Source organism: Ovis aries, chromosome 1 (assembly GCF_016772045.2).
Source record: "Ovis aries strain OAR_USU_Benz2616 breed Rambouillet chromosome 1, ARS-UI_Ramb_v3.0, whole genome shotgun sequence".
In the NCBI taxonomy this organism is placed as follows: domain Eukaryota; kingdom Metazoa; phylum Chordata; class Mammalia; order Artiodactyla; family Bovidae; genus Ovis; species Ovis aries.
The window spans coordinates 23,456,959-23,478,300 of record NC_056054.1 but is presented as its reverse complement, the minus strand read 5'-3'; the positions used below and the strand labels follow the sequence as shown (position 1 = coordinate 23,478,300).

The following is a 21,342-nucleotide window of genomic DNA, read 5'->3' as shown; positions in this document are numbered from 1 at the left end:
CTCCTTCCTCTGCACTGTGCTGGTATCACCACGCTGAGAGCATAGGTGCAGAGGAGCCCCTTCTTCTCAGAATTCTTACAACACTGTCTTCATCATTTATTTGGCCTTTAATTTCATGCAACCTGGTGAGATCCCTTATGCTGCTGTCTTGTGTTAGCTAATCCACAGTTCTCTAATGGAAGCGATTTTGCCCCCTACTTCCAGAGGACATTTGGCAATGTCTAGAGACATTTTTGATTGTCAAGATTTGAGAGGGGTTATTACTGGCATCTAGTGGGTGGAAATCATGGCTACTTTAAACATCCTGCAGTGCATAAGACAACGCTTGACGATGAAAAATGATCTGGTCCAAAGTATCATTAGAGCCAACATTAAGAAACCCTAATACAGTCCATTTGTAGGGTTCTGCCTTTCTATCTTTGGCCAGACTATCAGTGGTCTATGAGCTCTGTGTGGACTTCAGTGCAGTCTTGCTGTGATTCCCTCAGTAGATTTAACATAGTAGAATCTAAGCAAATATTTCTTGGTGGGAAATGCATAGATGGGGAAAGAGCACCAAACTATAAGCAGGGACCCTTGTTTGGTCAAAGCATCACCACCAGCAGGACTAAAGTAATCCTGGACTAGATAAGCAATTTTCAAACTGTGCTCCAGGAAGCCTTAACAATATCTGCATCTGTTTGACTCTATGGCTATTGAATGTAATTTCTTACATACAAAGAATTCCGCAGTTGTAAAAATTTGTAAACCCCTTAGATAGTTAAACCCTTAAGATAGTTTTAGGCCAAAATCCCTCTGAAGACTTCTCAGAGGAGGATATATATAAAGGTTCTATTTTTAACAAACTCAAAGAATGTCTCTGTGATGTCAGTTTATATTCTCCAGTCATGGGTTGAGGATGGTGGCCTCTCTGGCACCTTCTAGTTTGGAGGCTGTCCAGCTCCTTACTCTTCTTGTGGCCATGCAGCAAGCCATGAGTCTCCCTTCAGGAATCTGAACATTCAGGAATGAGCTCTGGGGGAGATTCCTGCCTGTGCCTCCAACCCTGGGAGCATTCTCTGGCCCCTAAGGAGGGCCTCAGTCAGATGCCATTACGCACTGGCCATTTGGTGTATTTATATACCCAGAAGCCTGTATATGCTGGTAATAGACTAGTGCAGGAGCTAATAAATGAGTGCAAGAGCAGGGACTAGCTGAGACCTGGCTCAGTGAGATGCTCTGGTCGCCTCTGAAGGGGGCTGCCTGCTTCATGCCCATTGCAAAGGACCAGAGGAAATATAGCTGAGGGTACTAAAAGAAGTCAAGAAAGAAATTCAGAGAGAGACAGCTCAAGAAGAGAGAGCAAGAGTTTGATGCTAGTGATGAGTGATGGTGATTTTCTCTGAGTGAGAAGTAGAATGTTCAATAAACATTCATTTGTAGTTATTATTAGAATTATCATTATTTATAGTTAACCATTGTCTGGGTTTGTAGAGACCAGCAGGATTACATACTTGTAGCTTAATGTAATCGTCAGTGTCAGGTGAGCTACTTGGGTTCATAACATGCTACCTGGTACAGAAACACCTTTTACTCTAGTCCCTCCTATGCTTCTTCCCTGGTAGCTCAGTTGGTAACGAATCCACCTGGAATGCAGGAGACCCCAGTTCGATTCCTGGGTCAGGAAGATCCGCTGGAGAAATGATAGGCTACCCACTCCAGTATTATAGGGCTTCTCTTGTGGCTCAGCTGGTAAAGAATCCACCTTCAAGATGGGTCCAATCCCTGGGTTGGAAAGATCCCCTAGAGAAGAGAAAGTCTACCCAACTCCAGTATTCTGGCCTGGAAGATTCTATGGACTGTATAGTCCATGGGGTTGCAAAGAGTCAGACATGACTGAGTGACTTTCACTCCTATGCGTTCATGGTTCACGTGGAAAATTGACATCAGAGAGGGGCAGGAGTGTGCCCAAATACCACGTCAAATCACTGTGAGAATCAGAATGCCGCTATGCTAATGCCGGGTGGGGATTCTTCGCAACACACTGGTCTGCCTCTTGGGAGAACAGTGTTTCCTTCATCTGTGGCACTCTGTCTACAGAGCAGAAAGGTCATTGACATCATTTCATCAAATCTCAACACATTCCTAGGGGAGTGAGGAAAAACAAACACAAACAAAAGAATGAACAAACAAATGAAGGGAACAAATCACTCCTAGCATTCATACAAAGAAGCCAGGCTTCACTAGGGGGTGGGGCATGAGTCCTCCACCCCCACAGTAGGCCTGCTTAACTCTTGAACCTTTCAGCATGACCAGCAATCCAATAAGGCAGTACCCTGGCTGTGCCATTAGCTCATTAGGTGGAGACGAGTGTCTGCATTGATCTGTTTATCTCTTAGGCCTGGCTGCTGGAGAAAGGCCAGCTGTTTCCCTGAGAGCTGACTTTCCTCTTGACTCATCACAGAGCATCAGGGGAGTCCACTCCTTTGTCCCTTTCAAGCTCAAGGTCACTGGAGTGCAGAGCAGGAGTCAGACCACAGTGGTGCCTTCTGAGAGCTTCAGACATTGCATCTCCTCCTCCATCCTTTTAATTCTCCCCTGGAGGTGACCCCTTTGGGAAATGAAAAATATGGTGGGACGTGCTTGGACTTGCAAGGGGACAGATCTTGGCTTGATACCAGGCACTACTGCTTGTATGCTACCTGTATGACTTTGGGGAAGTCGTTTCCCCTCTGTGAGCCCAAACGTTCTCCTTTGCAAAGCAAGGCTAATAGCACATACAGATTTCTGCAAAGACTTGTTGATATAAATATGTGAGAGAACAGGCACAATGTTTAGCTCAGTGCCAGGTGCAGAAGAAATACCAGAAAATCTTACCTGAGCTGCCACTTCTGAGAAACAGTGTTTTAGGAATAGTATACATATCTGTCAATCAGGATTTGATCATGGGATTTTTGTGAGATTGATATGAAAATATATGGGGGAGTATAGCTATTATTACACAAATAATTTTGTTCATAGAAGGCTCATTCGGAGTGGACAACATCAAGGATATATGATCTATCCTGGACTCAGTTAAAATTCTCAACTTGCCCGTATATCTGTTGTCTCATACGTGGCATTTAGCTCATGAAAAGTTCATTGCTTAACGTGTTAATTGTATTTAATGCTTTTAAAAATAGGAAGTAGTTTGTTGAAACACCAAACATGTAACCTCTTAGTCATCAATAATAATGGGGCCTGGGTTGTACTAGATAATATTGGCAAAATATGTTTTTCCAAATCACTACAACTGTATTCTTTTTATTTGATTAAATGTTCCCATTTGATTAATATTTCCCTTTTCATTTTCTAAGTTTCCTTCTTTTCATGCTACTGTCCAATTCTTAATTTAATGCCATGTTTAAACTGTAAATATCCTCATTATAGAGAATATATAAAAGAATAATTAAATTTACATTGCTCTTATTTCCATAAGTCAACATGTCACTGTACTTCTTGCCAAATTTTTTCTTTGTGCTTTTGTGCATTTTTAATAAAAATGGGTATCATACTGCATTTATCTTTTTTTACCCAATGAAATATTATGATAATTTCCTACATTTTAAATATTCTTCAAAAAATGTGTTTTAAGAACTGTATAATCCCTAGCATGTATGTGAATAGCTTATTTAATCACTTCTCCTTATTCCATATTTAGGTAATTTTCAATTTTTTACTATTACAGTTTAATGAACACCCGTACATATGTTTGCATCTGTCATTATTTCCTTAGAACAGCATTCTTTTTATCCTTATCAAAGGCATTGACAGTAATTTATTGACCACTTTTAAAGAAAAATGACCCCCTCCCAAGTCCAAGGCTTGCATGCTGCTTTGTTAGAGTCTGGGATACCCCCTGGTGGAGGTTATAGAACATGGCCAAAATGCATCACACACACCCTTATAAGGGAACTCAAAGATTCTGGATGCAGAGTCTTTGGAAATCAGCATATGCAAAAGATTTCTCTTCCTTTCCTCCTCTTTTTCTCTCTCTCTCTCTCACATACACATACACCAAAACCACAGGAAAATTAAATGGAATAACCAAATGAAAAAAAAACCAAGAAAGCTCAGACCTAAAGTTGTTTTCAATTTAAAGCCAGGCCCTGGCTGCCCCGCCTCCCTGCCACCCAGGTGCCTACAGCATAAGTTCAGAGGCTGTTTACTTGGCTAGAGGTGGCCTAGACTAGAAATCTGCCCATTAGGACACTAGATGGAGCCAGATGGGAAAGTTTCTGCTCTCGCTGCAGAGGAACCATTTTCTCTGCTCGTTCCTTTTCAGGAGCAGTAGCATGATATGGCTGGTCTCACAGAAAACCTATTTCTCTAATAGTCTTCACTTGAGCTTCCCTCAATCAGTCATTCTTAAAACATTCATCAAGCCCTTGCTCTGAGTCAGCTGTCAGACACAAAGCTGAGTCAGACACAGTCCTCGCCTCCTTCCTCTGGAGGGTGTACGGGCTGGTGGGAGAGGCCGCTTAGTTAACAGGCTGATCTTACTTTACTTTTCTTCGCTCTTTCTAGACTCCAGGCAACAGGGTGCAACACATTGCCTGATCTTGCACTGGAATTCTCTAGCTTCTTGACTTCCTTCTTGCAATTTTCTCTCAGAAAAGAGGTTTCCTTCTATTTCTTTGTATCTAAATCTTAACCAGGCCCAATCCAAATGCTTCCTCCCCTGGGAAGCCTTTCCTGCTTTTTCCCACACAGAATTCCTCTTTGATTCCTTTAACCCTTTATTTAGTGCACCAGTTCACAAGCTTTACTATGTATCAGAATCACCTGGGGACTGGATCCCACTCTCAGTGTTTCCAATTTAACAGATCTGGGGAACAGCCTAGGAATCTGCATTTCTAACAAGTTCTCATGATGTTTCTAATGGTCTAGGGAGCATACTTATGGGTCAGAGAACACGGAGAGATTTGGGCAGAGGTGTGGGTCTACAGAGAGCACGTACCCTCCATGTATCCCTTCCACTGGGTGTTCGTCTGAATGCTTTATCATAACCTATAATGAACTGCTAAATGAAGGAATGCCCATTCCAGGGCCTGAGAGTGGGCTCTTGTCTAATACTCAGCACTGAATTGTACGAGGAGACACACGTGCTGATGAGGCAAGAGATGTTATTGTGAAGGGACACCCTGGTGGAGAGCAGCAGTCTTCTTCCGTGTTACCCTTCATATACTACTAGGTCACTGAGAAGGGGATGACGGTGATGAGGAAGAAGAGGACTTTTTTCTCTCTAGTCAAAAATCAATGCAAAACAATGTTCTGAAAAAACTTGTGATGAAAAAAAATGTCCAGCACAGCTTTAAGACCTTATGTTGAAAGAAGCTAATGAAAAAGCTGATTGGAGTATGGCATCTGCCTACAATGCAGGAGACTCAGGTTGAATCCCTGGGTTGGGAAGATACTTTGGAGAGGGAATGGCCGTCCACCCCAGTATTCTTGCCTGCAGAATCCCATGGACAGAGGAGACTGGCAGGCTACACCGTCACTGGGGTCACTAAGCATTGGACATGACTGAGCAACTAGCACTACACCAGGGAGCACACTAAGAGAACCACTTTGAGCATTAACATGTGCCAAGCATGATGCTCCATGTCAGCGACATCACAGCGACCCTGACTGTCTTTGCCCGTAAGGATAGCACAGGCTGGGGACAGGAGAAAGAAACAGCACAACACTTTGCGGTTCCAGAGCCGTGTGAGGAGTGCTCCAGAAGCAGAAATACAGATGCAGTTACCTGTCCTCATAGTGTTAGGAGGACCAAAACCTTCACAGAGGGAATGGCATTTGAGCTGGCCTTGAAGGATGCCCAAGACTTCATCAGGATCAGAAAAGGTCAACATCATGTGCCGAGGTACCAAAAGCCCCAGCATATTCAGCATGTGATAAAATATTTACTGGGTGTGGGACATGGGGAGAATGGGCAATATCCTTAGAAATGTGAGGGTGATAGGAGATAGCCTAGAAGACTTAAATGCCATGCCAAGAAGTTTTGATTTCATCCTCCAGATGAATGAAGAAATAATAGAGAAATAAAATAGAGAAATAACATGGGAGAGATTTCCTAATGGAAGAATCAGTCTGATTGCCGTGCCGAGTCTGGACTGCCAGTGGCAAGACGGGAGGGGTGAGAAGTCTGTTAAAATTGACTAGGCAAGAAATGATGACAGCTGGATGTGATGGATTTGGGAAGTCTAATGGGCTTGGACTCAATCACGCACATCTGAGGGGAAAATGCAGAGGTCTTTGGAGCCATAGGTGAGCTTTACCTTCCTCTCATTCCTTTCCCAAGCCCCTACCTTTAACTTCTTATCTGACTGTTAGAGTTAGGTCCTGCCTGTCTCTGTGCTAGAGCACACACTACCTGAACACACTACCTGCCTCAAATCCCATTTCCTACCAGTGACTATAGCCCTGGTTCTCTCCAAAGTCTCTGTTTCTTTGTCAGATCTGTGTGCAGGTCCCTGATTGGCCACACTAACCTAACTGGGCGGGGTGGGCGGGCGGTCTTAGCTGTGCCTCAGTTTTCTCATCTGTCTGTCTCAACTGTCAAGTAGGGACAGTAATATTTCCTCAATGGCCTTTATTGCTATTTCCTCAATGGCCTTTACTGCAAACTGCAAGAAGACAGGATGATGATGATAAATCATCCCTAGACCCATTGGACAAAGATAAGCATTATTGTTCTTGTTGTTGTTCAGTTGCCAAGTTGTGACCCCATGGACTGCAGAATTCCAGTCCCTGTCCCTCACCATTTCCCAGACTTTGTTCAAGTTCATGTCCATTGAATCAGTGATGCCATTCAACGATTCTCATACTCTGTCACCCTCTTCTTCTGCCTTCAATCTTTCCTAGAATCAGGGTCTTTTCCAATGAGTTGTCCCATCACATCAGGTGGCCAGAGTATTTGAGCTTCAGCTTCAGCATCAGTCCTTCCAATGAATATTCAGGGTTGATTTCCTTTAGGATTGACTGGTTTGATCTGCTTGCTGTCCAAGGGACTGCCAAGAGTCTTCTCTAGCACCATAGTTCAAAAGCATCAATTCTTTGGCGCTCAGCCTTCTTTATGGTCAAACTCTCACATCCATACTTGACTACTGGAAAGACCATATATAGCCTTGACTATATGGATCTTTGTTGGCAAAGTGATGTCTTTGCTTTTTAATACACTGTCTAGATTTGTCATTGTTTTCCCTCCAAGAAGCAATCACTTTCTAATTTCATGGCTGCAGTCTACCATCTACAGAGAAGGTATATGTATTATCTGGGTATATGTATTCATCCTGAAATGAATTATATTATTTGTAACTATGATCTCCCTATATTCATTTATTCATTCACTTAACAATAGTTTTTCAATTATTGCATATGCTACAAGCTCCATGCTAGGCATATGGGAAAGATGCAGATTTTGGAATCAGTCCTTGCTATGCCTTTGCCAGCTCTGTGACCTTAAGTAAGTTACTCAACTTCTCTAAGTCTCCATTTCTCCATCTGAAAAATGAGGGCTGTGATGTTTTATGCATCAGTGCTGTCATGAGGACTAAATGACTTTAATGAGATAGAACCTAGACAGTGCCTGGTCACATAATCAGTATTTCAGTTCAGTTCAGTCGCTCAGTTGTGTCCGACTCTTAGCGACTCCATGAAACACAGCACGCCAGGCCTCCCTGTCCATCAGTATTTAGTATCAGTTTCCTTCCTCCCATTATTCTCATTTTCTCATTCATTCAACAAGTATGCAATACAATATGTACAGGGCATCATGCCAGGCACTGAGGAAGACATAGCCTCATTCTCTTGGAGCTAACATCCAGGTGGATCAATTATCTTATGAAGACTTCCCAGAGAAAATGACAGTTAGGCAAAGACTTGAAAGGTAAATAGAAGTTAGTCAGACAAAGCTCTGTGAAAGAATGTCCCAGGCTGGTTTAAGACTCCAGAGGCCTGAGACTATCAGGAATACTGGAGAAAGTCAAAGCAGTTCAAGATGGCTGGAGCATCATTGAGGACTGAAGAGAGTGAAAGCCACTCAGGACACAAATTCAAGGTAGCTACTGAGAAAAATATGCTTCCAAAGGATTTTGGCAGGAGAATGACATGGTCAGTTTTACATCTTAGCAAGATACCTCTGAATTTACTTTGGAGATTACTGAAGGCAGAGACTTCAGGCAGGAGATTATTGCAGTAATCAACATGAGAAATTATGTAGTCTTTAACTGAGATAGTAGCTGAGGAATGGAGAAGCAGGCATTTTAAGTTCTGTTTGTGATAGGATACCAGAGAGAGAGCTAAATAGTACCTAGGTTTCTAATCTGAGTAATCAAGAGAATAGTGATGCCATACCCTGAGCTAAAGACAGGTCACTAAGGGGAGGAGCAAGCTTTGGTAAAACTCATGGCTTCAGTTGCCATGGATTTTGAAGTACCTGTGAGACATCATTCTGGTGGAACTCAGGTCATGTTCTCAGGTCACTCCAGGCCCAGGCCTTGCTCTCAGTCCATCTTTGTTCCCAGTTGGTCATGTGGGCCAAAGACATGTATTCTTGGCAGACAGATATGTAGAAGCCACTTTGAGTGAAAGGGGTACAGACTCTACATGGGTAATCAAGATTTGAGGACCAATGGCAGAGTTTAGAGAAACAGTTTACTTAAAAGTTGACCCCATATTAATTAACTAGAATACTTGTCCAATAAAGATCTGAGAATATATCAGGGTTTGGGTATCACATTTCCTGAATCAACAATCCCAACATGTTGTAATGATGAATTTTCTGCTGATTTGGCAGTTTGCATGAAAGGTTTTGTAGAGATTTAAAAGTTATATCATCATTGATTGTACATTTAACAAATCCTTTTAAGGGAAAAGAATAAGGTTATAGTCGCTCATTCATTTATTCATTCTTCACACATTTACTAAGCAGAAGCTTGTAGCTAGGCTCTGTGCCAGTTTAGAAACACAGAAATGAAGGAGTTCCTGTCGGTGAAAGCTTCAAGTCCAGTGGGGAAACAGGTGAATAAACAGACAATGGCAAGTCAATGAGTGAAATACCAGGATAGACGCCAAAAACAGGGTAGAGCAGGCAACACGGGCAAAGGGGGCCCTAAGGAAACTGGGCTCCTGATGTTATTAATACTCCCCCATAGGGTTTCTTTTAGCTTTGAGGAAATACTGCTATGCAATATTTAATAAATAATTCATTCTTTTTTGTCAAAAGGTTATTGGCAAGTCTCTGAGTAATACGTTTGGATTATTAAGGTAAATCTGACAGTTTCGGTGGTCATCAACAAGGTTTTCTTGTCTCCCACAGCTGGTATTCAGAGAAAATCACCCCAGGAATACTGTTTATCTCTGGCACCAAAACATAAAAAGAGAAAGAAAGATAAATAAAAGTCAAATATTTTCTTCATGTGTAGAATACTAATGTTCTCCTTATGAAGAAGAAAATCACTTTAAAATGCATAATAAAATTACTGCTATGAGGTTCCCTGTTCCTGGAGTGTGTGGGCCTGAGGACTAGAAAAGCAGCACCTGCCTCTGCTTCATGTGAAAGAGGCAACAGGGAATAGCAAATGGGGTTTGGTGTCAGACTGACCTCAAAGTCTTTGTGACCTTGAGAAAGGTGCTTTTCGTAGCTCAGATCCAGTTCTTTCATTCACAAAAAATATATTTATACAATATAAAGTGTACCTCAGAGGACAGTCTTGGGAATTAAATAAAATGATATTTGGAAAGTCTAGTGCAGTATTTAGATTTTTTACATTTTATTTATTTTCTTTTTTATTTTGTTGGCTGTCCCTAGTGGCTCAAATGGTAAAAATTCTGCTTGCAATGCAGAAGACCCAGGTTTGATCCCTGGCTCAGGCAGATTCCCTGGAGAAGGCAATGGCAACCCACTCCAGTATTCTTGTCTGGAGAATTCCACTGACAGAGGAACCTGAGAGGCTACAGTCCATGGGTTCACAAAGAGCCGGACATGACTGAGCAACTAACACTTTCACTTTCATAGTTGCTTTGCAGTGTTGTCTTACTTCCTGCTGTACAGCAAAGTGAATCAGCTTTACACACACATGTATCTTGTCTTTTTGGGGTTTCCTTCCTATTTAGGTCACCACAGAGCACCAAACAGAGTTCTCTGTGTTTTATAGTCACCTTTCATTAGTTATCTATTCTGTACATAATAGCGTATATATGTCCATCCAGTCTCTCAATTCATCCCACTTCCCCCCCTTACCCTCTTGGTATCCATACATTTGTTCTCTACGTCTACGTCTCTATTTCTACTTTGCAAGTAGGTTCATCTATGCCATTTTTCTAGATTTCACATATATGCATTAATATATGATATTTGTTTTTCTCTTTCTGACATACTTCACTCTGTATGACAGTCTCTAGGTCTATCTACATCTCTGAAATTGGTACAGTTTTGTCCCTTTTTATGGCTGAGGTAATCAGTCAGTTCATTCACTCAGTTGTGTCCAACTCTTTGTGACCCCATGAATTGCAGCACACCAGGCCTCCCTGTCCATCACCAACTCCCGGAGTCCATGCAAACCCATGTCCATTGAGTCAGTGATGCCATCCAACCATCTCATCCTCTGTCGTCCCCTTCTCTTCCTGCCCTCAATCTTTCCCACCATCAGGGTCTCTTCAAATGAGTCAGCTCTTCGCATTGAGTAGCCAAAGTATTGGAGTTTCAGCTTCAACATCAGTCCTACAAATGAACACCCAGGATTGATTTCCTTAAGTATGGACTGGTTGGATCTCCTTGCAGTCCAAGGGACTCTCAAGAGTCTTCTCCAGCACCACAGTTCAAAAGCATCAATTCTTTGGCGCTCATCTTTCTTCACAGTCCAACTCTCACATCCATATGTGACCACTGGAAAAACCATAGTCTTGACTAGATGGACCTTTGTGACAAAGTGACATATCTACTTTTTAATATGCTGTCTAGGTTGGTCATAACTTTCCTTCCAATGAGTAAGCATCTTTTAATTTCATGGCTGCAGTCACCATCTACAGTGATTTTGGAGCCCCGCAAAATAAAGTCTAACACTGTTTCCACTGTTTCCCCATCTATTTGTCATGACGTGATGGGACCGGATGCCATGATCTTAGTTTTCTGAATGTTGAGCTTTAAGCCAACTTTTTCACTCTCCTCTTTCACTTTCATCAAGAGGCTCTTTAGTTCTTCTTCACTTTCTGCTATAAGGATCATGTCATCTACATATCTGAGGTTATTGATATTTCTCCTGGCAATCTTGATTCCAGCTTGTGCTTCATCCAGCCCAGCATTTCTTATGATGTACTCTGCATATAAGTTAAATAAACAAGGTGACAATATACAGCCTTGACGTACTCCTTTTCCTATTTGGAACCAGTCTGTTGTTCCATGTCCAGTTCTAACTGTTGCTTCCTGACCTACGTACAGGTTTCTCAAGAGGCAGCTGAGGTGGTCTGGTATACCCATCTCTTTCAGAATTTCCCAATAAAGCAAAAATAGATGTTTTTCATCTATAGTCAATAAAGCAGAAATAGATGTTTTTCTGCAACTCTCTTGCTTTTTCGATGATCCAACAGATGTTGGCAATTTGATCTCTGGTTCCTCTGCCTTTTCTAAAATCAGCTTGAACATCTGGAAGTTCATGGTTCATGTATTGCTGAAGCCTTGCTTGGAGAATTTTGAGCATTACTTCAGTAGTGTGTGAGATGAGTGCAATTGTGCTATAGTTTGAGCATTCTTTGGCATTGCCTTTCTTTGGGATAGGAATGAAAACTGACCTTTTCCAGTCCCATGGCCACTGCTGAGTTTTCCAAATTTGCTGACATATAGAGTGCAGCACTTTCACAGCATCATCTTCTAGGATTTGAAATAGCTCAACTTGAATTCCATCACCTCCACTAGCTTTGTTCATAGTGATGCTTTTTAAGGCCCACTTGACTTCACATTACAGGATGTCTGGCTCTAGGTGAGTGATCGCACCATCATGATTATTTGGGTCATGAAGCTCTTTTTTGTACAGTTCTTCTGTGTATTCTTGCCACCTCTTCTTAATATCTTCTGCTTCTGTTAGGTCCCTACCACTTCTGTCCTTTATTGAGCTCATCTTTGCATGAAATGTTCCCTTGGTATCTCTAATTTTCTTGAAGAGATCTCTAGTCTTTCCCATTCTACTGTTTTCCTCTTTCTTTGCACTGATCACTGAGGAATGCTTTCTTATCTCTCCTTGCTATTCTTTGGAACTCTGCATTCAAATGGGTATATCTTTCCCTTTCTCCTTTGCTTTTCACTTGCCTTCTTTTCACAGCTGTTTGTAAGCCCTCCTCAGACAGCTATTTTGCTTTTTTGCATTTCTTTTTCTTGAGGATGGTCTTGATTCCTATCTCCTGTACAATGTCATGAACCTCCGTCCATAGTTCATCAGGCACTCTGTCTGTCAGATCTAGTCCCTTAAATCTATTTCTCACTTCCACTGTATAGTCATAAGGGATTTGACTTAGGTCATACCTGAATGGTCTAGTGGTTTTCTCCACTTTCTTCAATTTCAGTCTGAATTTGGCAATAAGGAGTTAATATTCCATTGTATATATGCACCACATCTTCTCTATGCCTTCCTCTGCTGATGGACGTTTAGCTCGCTTCCATGTCCTGGCTGTTGTAAATAGTGCTGCAATGAACACTGAGGGGTGCAAGTAGCTTTTTCAGTTATGATTTTCTCTAGGTATTTGCCCAGGAGCGGGACTGCTGATCATATGGTAGTTATAGTTTTAGTTTTTCAAGGAACCTCTGTACTGTTTTCCATAGTGGCTCTATCAGTTTACCTTCCCACCAACAGTAGAAGAGGGTTCCCTTTTTTCCAGACCCTCTGCAGCATTTATTGTTTGTAGATTTTCTGATGATGGCCATTCTGATTGGTGTGAGGTGATACCTCCTTGTGGTTTTGATTTGCATTTCTCTAGTAAGTAGTGTTGTTGAGCATCTTTCCATGTGTTTGTTGATCACCTGTATGTCTTCTCTGGAGAGATGTCTATTTAGATTTTCTGCCATTTCTTGATTAAGTTGTTTGTTTGTTTTTTGATAGTGAGGATAGTAAGCTGCATAAGCTGATTTTTTATCTCCAGCTTATTGAGGTATAATTTGTATATTTAAGCTATACAGCTTGATGTTTTGATATATATATATATATATATATATATATATATATATATAGTAAAACAATCACCACCATCAAGCTAACTAACATATCCATCACTACACAGAGTTACCTTTTTTTTTTTTTCTAAAGAGAACAATTAAGATCCACTCTCTTAGCAAATTTCAAATATACAATGTGGTATTAACTATAGCCGCTATGATGTATATTAGTTCCTCAAAACATATTCACTTTTTAACTGATAGTTTGTACCCTTGAGCAATCATCTCCCCATTTTCCCTGTCTCTCAGACCATGGCAACTACCATTCTACTCTGCTTCTATGACTTCAATTATTTTTGATTCTTCATGTAAGTAAGATTATGCAGTATTTGTCTTTCTGTGTCTTGCTTATTTCATTTAGTGTAATATCCTTCAAGTACAGACATGTTGTGACAGATGGCAAGTTTTCCTTCTTTTTCAAGGCTAAATAATATTTCCTCTGTGTGTGTGTGTGTGTGTGTGTGTGTGTGTGTGTGTGTGTGTGTATCATAGTTTCTTTATCCATCCATTGATGGACATTTTGGTTATTTCCATACCTTCGCTAATTTTCTTAATTTTCAGTTTCTGTAGTTCAGTGTTATAGAAACACCAAAAATTTTTGTATGTTAATTTTGTATCCTACAGCTTTAATTAATTAGTTCTAAGAAGTTTTTTGTTGACCTTTTATATGCTTAATTTTTTCTATATTAAAAAAATGTACATGATTATGAACTAATGCATAACATGCGCACATTTGGGCAAGTAACTTTAACTTGTATTCATCTTTTCTGACTTCAGTGTATTTTATTGTAATACTCATTGAAAATCCACTCACTTGCTTCTTATAAAATATGGGCATTTTTAGGATTTTACTATCATAAATGAGATAACAGGTCAGAGTATATTCGGAAACATTTGAGAAATTCAAGGATGAATGTTTGCTCTAGTCTTTGGATCAGTTGTGATCTGTTGACACCAAATTCCCATCGACATAGGTATGTAAGATGCTTGAGTTTTATCAGTTTGACCCTTAGAATTCCTAAATGTATCTTCATGGTATGATTCTCAGAGTATAATTTATTTTTCTGAATCAATAGACAGGACACATATAAATACAATAAACAAACTGAGACAAGTAGTATATCTGAGAGCTTGGAATCCATTTGGTTGAGCTCAACATTTATCATGTACCTGTTTGAAAAATATCCAGACCAAAATTTGAATCTTGGTCTTACTACATAGGTCTTTGTCTCATTACCTCTATGAGTCAACAGACTCCTTACTAATTGATTGGGAATAATATTAAATACCCTCAATGACCATAAATAAGATTAAGTTAAATAATGAAAAACAGTGATTCTCACCCTTAGCTGTGCCTCAGTATTACCTGGGAATGTTTTAAAACATACCCCTTCCCCTACAGTCAAACTTAGTTTGGTGTTGGGTCAGAGTGTCAGTAGTTTTTAACACTGAAGCTTTTAGCACCACATCACAGTTCATTGTTGATCACATTTGCACCTAGACATATTACTGGGGTTCCAGTGTGACTCAGCACTAACCTACCGTGTGGCTATAAGCAAAGCTTCTTTCTCTCATTAGTACTTGACTTTCCTCATCAATTAAACAACATCATCACCATATCAAATGTGGTTCATAGCTCCTCTTGTACGCACCTTGCAAGGCTGCTAGGACATAAAAGAATGAACAAAAGAATGTTTTATAAACATATAATAAAACATTCATATTCTGTGAGGGGCGAACTCTTTTGTATCAGCATTTAAACATAGTAAAATGTCTTCTACCTTAAAACAAAACAAAAATAGCTTCCTCAACCTGATATCTTCTCCATGTTCTCTCTTTCACTCTTTCACTCTCCCTTTCCCCGCCCCTCGCCCTTTATAGCCAAAGTTTGTTAAAAAGCATTTACTACCCTTGCTATCTAGACTTTCTCATTTCCTCCTAATTTCTCAGTGCTTCACAGTCTGACTTCTGCTCCTCTCTACTGAAGCTGTTCTGACCAGTGTTATCAAATGCTCTTCCAGTTTTTGCTATGACACTGCTGACCGTTCCCTTCCTCTGGAAACAGAATTTTCCATGGGCTTCTGTGACACAGCATTCTGCTTGGTGCCCTTCCGGCCCCTTGGCCACACCTTTCCAGTTTCCTTTCCTGGCAACTGTAACTGTTGTCCAGGTGTTGGAAGTTGTCAAGGCTCTGTGCTAGGCTGCCTTCTCTTTCATTCTCTACCGCCTCTCTGCATGATCTCATCCCATCCCGTGGTTTCAATTATCGTCTCTCTGCAGCAGACATCCAAATCTGTGCCTCAGCCCTTTGTTTTCTCTGGAGCTCCAAACCTTTCTATCCAACTTCCCACTTAATAGCTCTCCTATGATATCCCACAGGCATGTCAGTTGTGCTTTAAAACAGAACTCATTATCTCTCTCCAAATTCAAAACTAGTTCTTTTTTTTTTTTTTTTTTTTTGGCACCAGCTTGGGAAATTCTATGGCCATTTATTTCAGTTTCCAGGCCCCAAAACCCTCAAATCATCTGTGACTCCTCCCGCCTCACCCTCAAAAGAGCAGGACTCAGTCACTCAGACTCCTTGATTCCTCTTCCCCCTACTTCTCTACTTTAGGTGACCATCATGTCACTCTTCCACATAGAACCTTCTGGAACTTCCCATATTATTAAGTGCAAGGTTTTCAACTTGGCTTACAAAATCTAGCATGATCTGGGAACTCATCTTTCCAACTCATCTCACTCATCTCCTCCTTACAGTTGCTCCTGTAGCTATACAAAACTTTTTAGTTCCCTGGATGTACTTTGCTTTCTCTCATCTCTGACATCCTTTTGTCAGGAATACTTTGCCTTGCCCCTTTCATCCTGACTGAGCTAACTCCCACTTGCCCTTCAGAATTACATCCATATGCCACTTTCTCTAGGACACATTCATTGATTCCCTTGGTCCCAAGTTTACTGACCTTTCTGTTTATTCTCATAGCTCCCTGTGCCTACTCCTCTCACAGACTTGTCAGTAATTACCTACTTATCTGCCTCTAGACCAAAAAGTGATAGTAAGGATGGACCATGGTTCTCTTGTTCTTTTCTATATTTCCAGTGGCTATCTTTACTGCCTGGCATATGATTGATGCTTAGTATATACTTGTCAAATGAGTGAATGAAGGAATAAATGAATGAATGATGAATAAATTGAAAAAATTAGAAGAGGTCTCTGGCCTCAAGCAGCTCAGCTTATTGTAGATGACAGATATAGTTTCCATTATCTGTAATGGAAGTGGAATAGAATTAGTAGTAATTTGGTGCACAGTACTAAGAAAGGAAAAGAAAATATTTCAATTGGCAAGATCATAATGATATTTCAGTGGAGATGGCAGTGGAGCCAGCCCTTAATAAAATATCAACTATAATAATTTGGATGATGGTAAGTGCTGTAAATGGGTGCTTACAATGTGTTCGTTGTTTGTTGTTGTTTAGTCACTAAGTGAAAGGGTCAGTTTTCATTCCAATCCCAAAGAAAGGCAATGCCAAATGTTCAAACTACCACACAACTGTACTCATCTCACACACTAGCAAAGTAATGTTCAAAGCTCTCCAACTGAGGCTTCAACAGTACATGAACCGAGAAATTCCAGATGGATTTAGAAAAGGAAGAGGCACCAGAGATCAAATTGTCAACATCCGTTGAATCATAGAAAAAGCAAGAAAATTCCAGAAAAACATCTACTTCTGCTTTATTGACTACGCCAAAGCCTCTGACTATGTGGATCACAACAAACTGTTGAAAATTCTTAAAGAGGTGGGACTACAAGACCACCTTACCTGCCTCCCGAGAAATCTGTATATAGATCAAGAAGTAACAGCTAGAACTGGACATGGGAAAACAGATAGGTTCAAAATCAGGACAGGAGTACACCAAGGCTATATATTGTCACCCTGCTTATTTAACTTATATGCAGAGTATATCATGTGAAATACTGGACTGGATGAAGCACAAGCTGGAATCAAGATTTCTGAGAGAAATATCAATAACCTCAGATATGCAGATGACACCATCCTTATGGCAGAAAGTAAAGAGGAACTTGATGAAAGCAAAGAGCCTCTTGATGAAAGTAAAAGAGGAGAGTGAAAAAGCTGGCTTAAAACTCAACATTCAAAAAACAAAGATCATGGCATCCAGTCCTATCACTTCATGGCAAATAGATGGAGAAACAATGGAACAGTGACAGACTTTCTTTTCATGGACTACAAAATCACTGCAGATGGTGACTGCAGTCATGAAATTAAAAGACACTTGCTCCTTGGAAGAAAAGCTATGACCAATCTAGACAGCATATTAAAAAGCAAAGACAATACTTTGCTGACAAAAATCCATCTAGTCAAAGCTATGGTTTTTCCAGTAGTCATATATGGATATGGGACCATAAAAAAAGCTGAGTGCCAAATTTGATGTGTTTGAACTGTGGTGTTGAAGAAGACAACTGAGAGTCCCTTGGATTGCAAGGAGATCAAAACAGTCCATCCTAAAGGAAATCAGTCCTGAATATTCATTGGAAGGACTGATGCTGAAGCTGAAGCTCCAATACTTTGGCCACCTGATGAGAAGAACTGACTCATTGGAAAAGACCCTGATGCTGGGAAAGATTAAAGGCAGGAGGAGAAGGGGATGATAGAGGGTGAGATGGTTGGATGGCATCACCAACTCAGTGGACATGAGTTTGAACAAGCTGTGGGAGTTGCTGATGGACAGGGAGGCCTGGCGTGCTACACACCATGAGGTCACTAAGAGTTAGACACGACTGAGTGACTGAACTGAACTAATAGTCACTAAGTGGTATCCAACTCTTCTGTGACACTTTGGGCTATAGCCCACCAGGCTCCTCTGTCAATGGGATTTCCCAGGCAAGAATACTGGAGCAGGTTGCCGTTTCCTTCTCCAGAGGATCTTCTCGACCCAGAGATCAAACCTGTATTTCCTGCATTGTCAGGCAGATTCTTTACCACTAAGCCACCAGAAAAGCCCATATAATGTGTTAGGCATTGTATCAAATACCTTACATGTAATATCTCATTTCCTTCAATAACCTATAAGTTGGTCCCTTTTATTTCCAATCTGCAGACAAGGAAACAGAGAGATTCAATATCTTAAGCAAATTTACCCAGCCAGCTAGTGGAGGAGCTAGGACTCCTCAGGGGCAAGAGCTCGACAAATTCTTCTTTTAGTTCCAGTGCAGAGCCAGAACCTGGCACAAGAACTCATCCACAGTGATCAAACAGATTAACAGGTTTACAGATCTAATGTACAGGATGTTGATTATAGGCAATGGAAGTATATTTTATATTTCAGTGTTGCTAAGAAAGTAAATCTAAAATGTTTTCACCACAAAAAAAAGAAATGGTAACTATGCAATAGCATGAAGGTGGTAGCGAGCGCCATGATGGTGAACATTTTGTAACATATAAGTGTATTAAACCAACACTGTTGTAGGACCTAAATCTACACAGGTTTTTGCATCAATTATATCTCAATAAAACTGTAAAAATACACAAGACAAAAGAAAAAACAGTTATCAAATGAGACAATATATGGGAGAACAAAAGTTTTTAAAAAGCAACATGAATGAGCTTGATGGGCTCAGAAACAGGCTATATTTTTTGTAAAGGATCTCACAAAACTCTCTGTCTCTTTCTCTCTCTCTCTCTCTCTCTCTCTCTCTCACACACACATACACACACACACACACACACACACACAGAGAGAGTTCTGTTCAGAAGCATCCAAGGATCCTGTTTAATATTAGCCAACAAAGCAATAGCACGTCTGTGCTGACTCAGCTTTGAGCTCTGTTAGCAGTCCTGCCTCCTGGAAATAAATGAAGGAAACCCAAAAGCCTAGGAATGTTCCACTGATGTGGTATAGATTAGCTTTGGTAGTAAAGATCGGAAGGGATAGAAATAGCCCACAACAAAAAAGAACTGCCATATGGACAAGTCCATTTGGTGAAAAATACTTTAATGACAAGCAGCAATTATGGCCACCTCCTCTCCTCTCTGGAATGCCATTCCCTAGGGAATACCGCAACACTGGAGCCCGTGGCCAGGGCACCCATGGGCAGTTTACTGAAGGGAAAGAAAAGCCTGTCAGAACTGTCATTCTGTCTCTTGCTTCTGTCACCCCATGACTTGTTTGTGAAATTCCTAAATTTGGTTGTGAGCTGACTGTTTTGACAGTCTGTCTTAATGAATGTTTTTCTTAAGCTCTTGGGGGTCTGCATATTTTTCTGCATCTGGGTGATATAGAAAGACTTCCTGCTTTTTAGGAGCTAGGGAGCCTCTTAAAATGTCTCTTAGAGAATCTACCACATCAGAAGTCTTCAATGAGAACTGCAGGGCACTCTTGCTAAAAAAATAACTTTCCTTCCTCTGAGTCCCAACCAAAAATGAGTTTTAATTATTTTAGTAAGAACTTTTAAAGAGATAGTCCTGATAAATAATAATGCTCAGTGAATTTCTTTTTTTAATAAATTTATTCATTTTCAATGAATTTCATTTAGTGCTTGAATGTTGTGTTTGTATTTGACCTCACATGAGAACAATGGTATTTCATGAGTATCTGCTTTCTGCTTTATATAGCCAGGGTTGCCTTTGGGCAGTCTCATCTGTGTGGAATTCAGAAAACTGAAATCCTCTTGAGAGATGTCACAAGATCCCCATTTACTGTGTCACACAGTGAGAAAAAAAAAATTAAGGTTAATTAAGGAGTAACCAGGGAAAACTGGGTCTATGTACTTCTTTTGTCTCAGTCTAAGAACTAAAAATCTGGTCACGATAGCTAGATGAGATCCATCAAGTTCAAACTTTTCTCTCAGAGCTGGGAAGGAATTTTGAAATTTAGATTCATGGAAAAGCAAGAGGACTCAGTGAGAATGAATACACCACATGGAATGAGAATTGTGTACAGGTGACCACAGTAAAATCATGAACACAAACATATCCCAAGGCGTTTAGTAGAATTCTGGGGTATTGTGCTTTTAACTCCTTCTCCACAAGAAATTCATGGAAACTTGTGGTTGCGTGTATTAAAGAGTGGTATGTATTTCATATGCTCTGTATTTCTCTTTTTACTGTATTGCATATGCTTTGCCATCTCCCTGTCTTTCATGTGTTGGTGTTTTTGTCCTTAGTAAGTTTGTATTGAAAGATCACTCGCTAATAATAGGAGTCTTATTATTTGGGAAAAAAAATTAGTCCCTTCTCATATATTTAATCCAAATTCATTTTAATTATAGTCTTTAACAACGGTGTTCCTAAGAGAGGCTTTCGTTTTCTCTAGGATGCTCTACAGATGTTCTACTGATGAATCATTTCAGTGAAAGTGGTTTCTCCTTGTGTGTATTTATGAGACCTGCAGCTCTTTGTCTTGAACCTGAGCATGCTGCAGCCAGTTTCCTTAACTTTATGTCACTGCTGTTGAAGTAGAGATAAGAGGAGAGTTTTCCTTTGAGCCTTACCATAGGAAGAGTAAATCCCTTATTGGGTCATGATAGGAAAAGCAGAACTTTGATTACCATGACATTTGCTGTGTCATGTTAACTACTTTATAAACACCACTGAAGGCATATGAATTAAGATTACCATACTCTCCACACAGTCCAAACATCCCAGTTACCATTCAGCCCTGTTTGCTTTGTTTTGCGTGCATGCATGCTCAGTCACCTCAATCATGTCCGACTCTCTGCGACCCCATGGACCATAGCCTGCCAGGCTCCTCTATCCATGGGATTCTCCAGGCAAGAATACTGGAGTTGGGTGCCATTTCCTTCTCCAGTGATAAAGTATGAAGTGAGTGAAATGAGTGAAGTGAAGTTGCTCAGCCGTGTCCAGCTCTGCAACCTCATGGATTGTAGCCTACCAGGCTCCACCATCCATGGGATTTTCCAGGCAAGAGTATTGGAATGGGTTGCCATTTCCTTCTCCTTGCCTTGTTTTAGGCATACTCAAATAAGCATAGCTATTTTAGTTAGTAGCCTAAAACAGTTTAGAAGTAGCCAATGTAAAGAGAGTGGGCTTGCAAAAGTCAGAAACAATAAGCAGTATGACTACACAGAAAGACCATTGAT

The 21,342-nt window shown here is 40.6% G+C and overlaps 1 protein-coding gene across 2 annotated transcripts in view; it reads left to right on the top strand.

Moving 5' to 3' along the window:
• Positions 1 to 21,342, top strand: part of AGBL4 (AGBL carboxypeptidase 4) — a 1,492,749-nt gene that overhangs the window by 1,037,176 nt on the left and 434,231 nt on the right. The gene's annotated exons all lie outside the window — the stretch shown is intronic.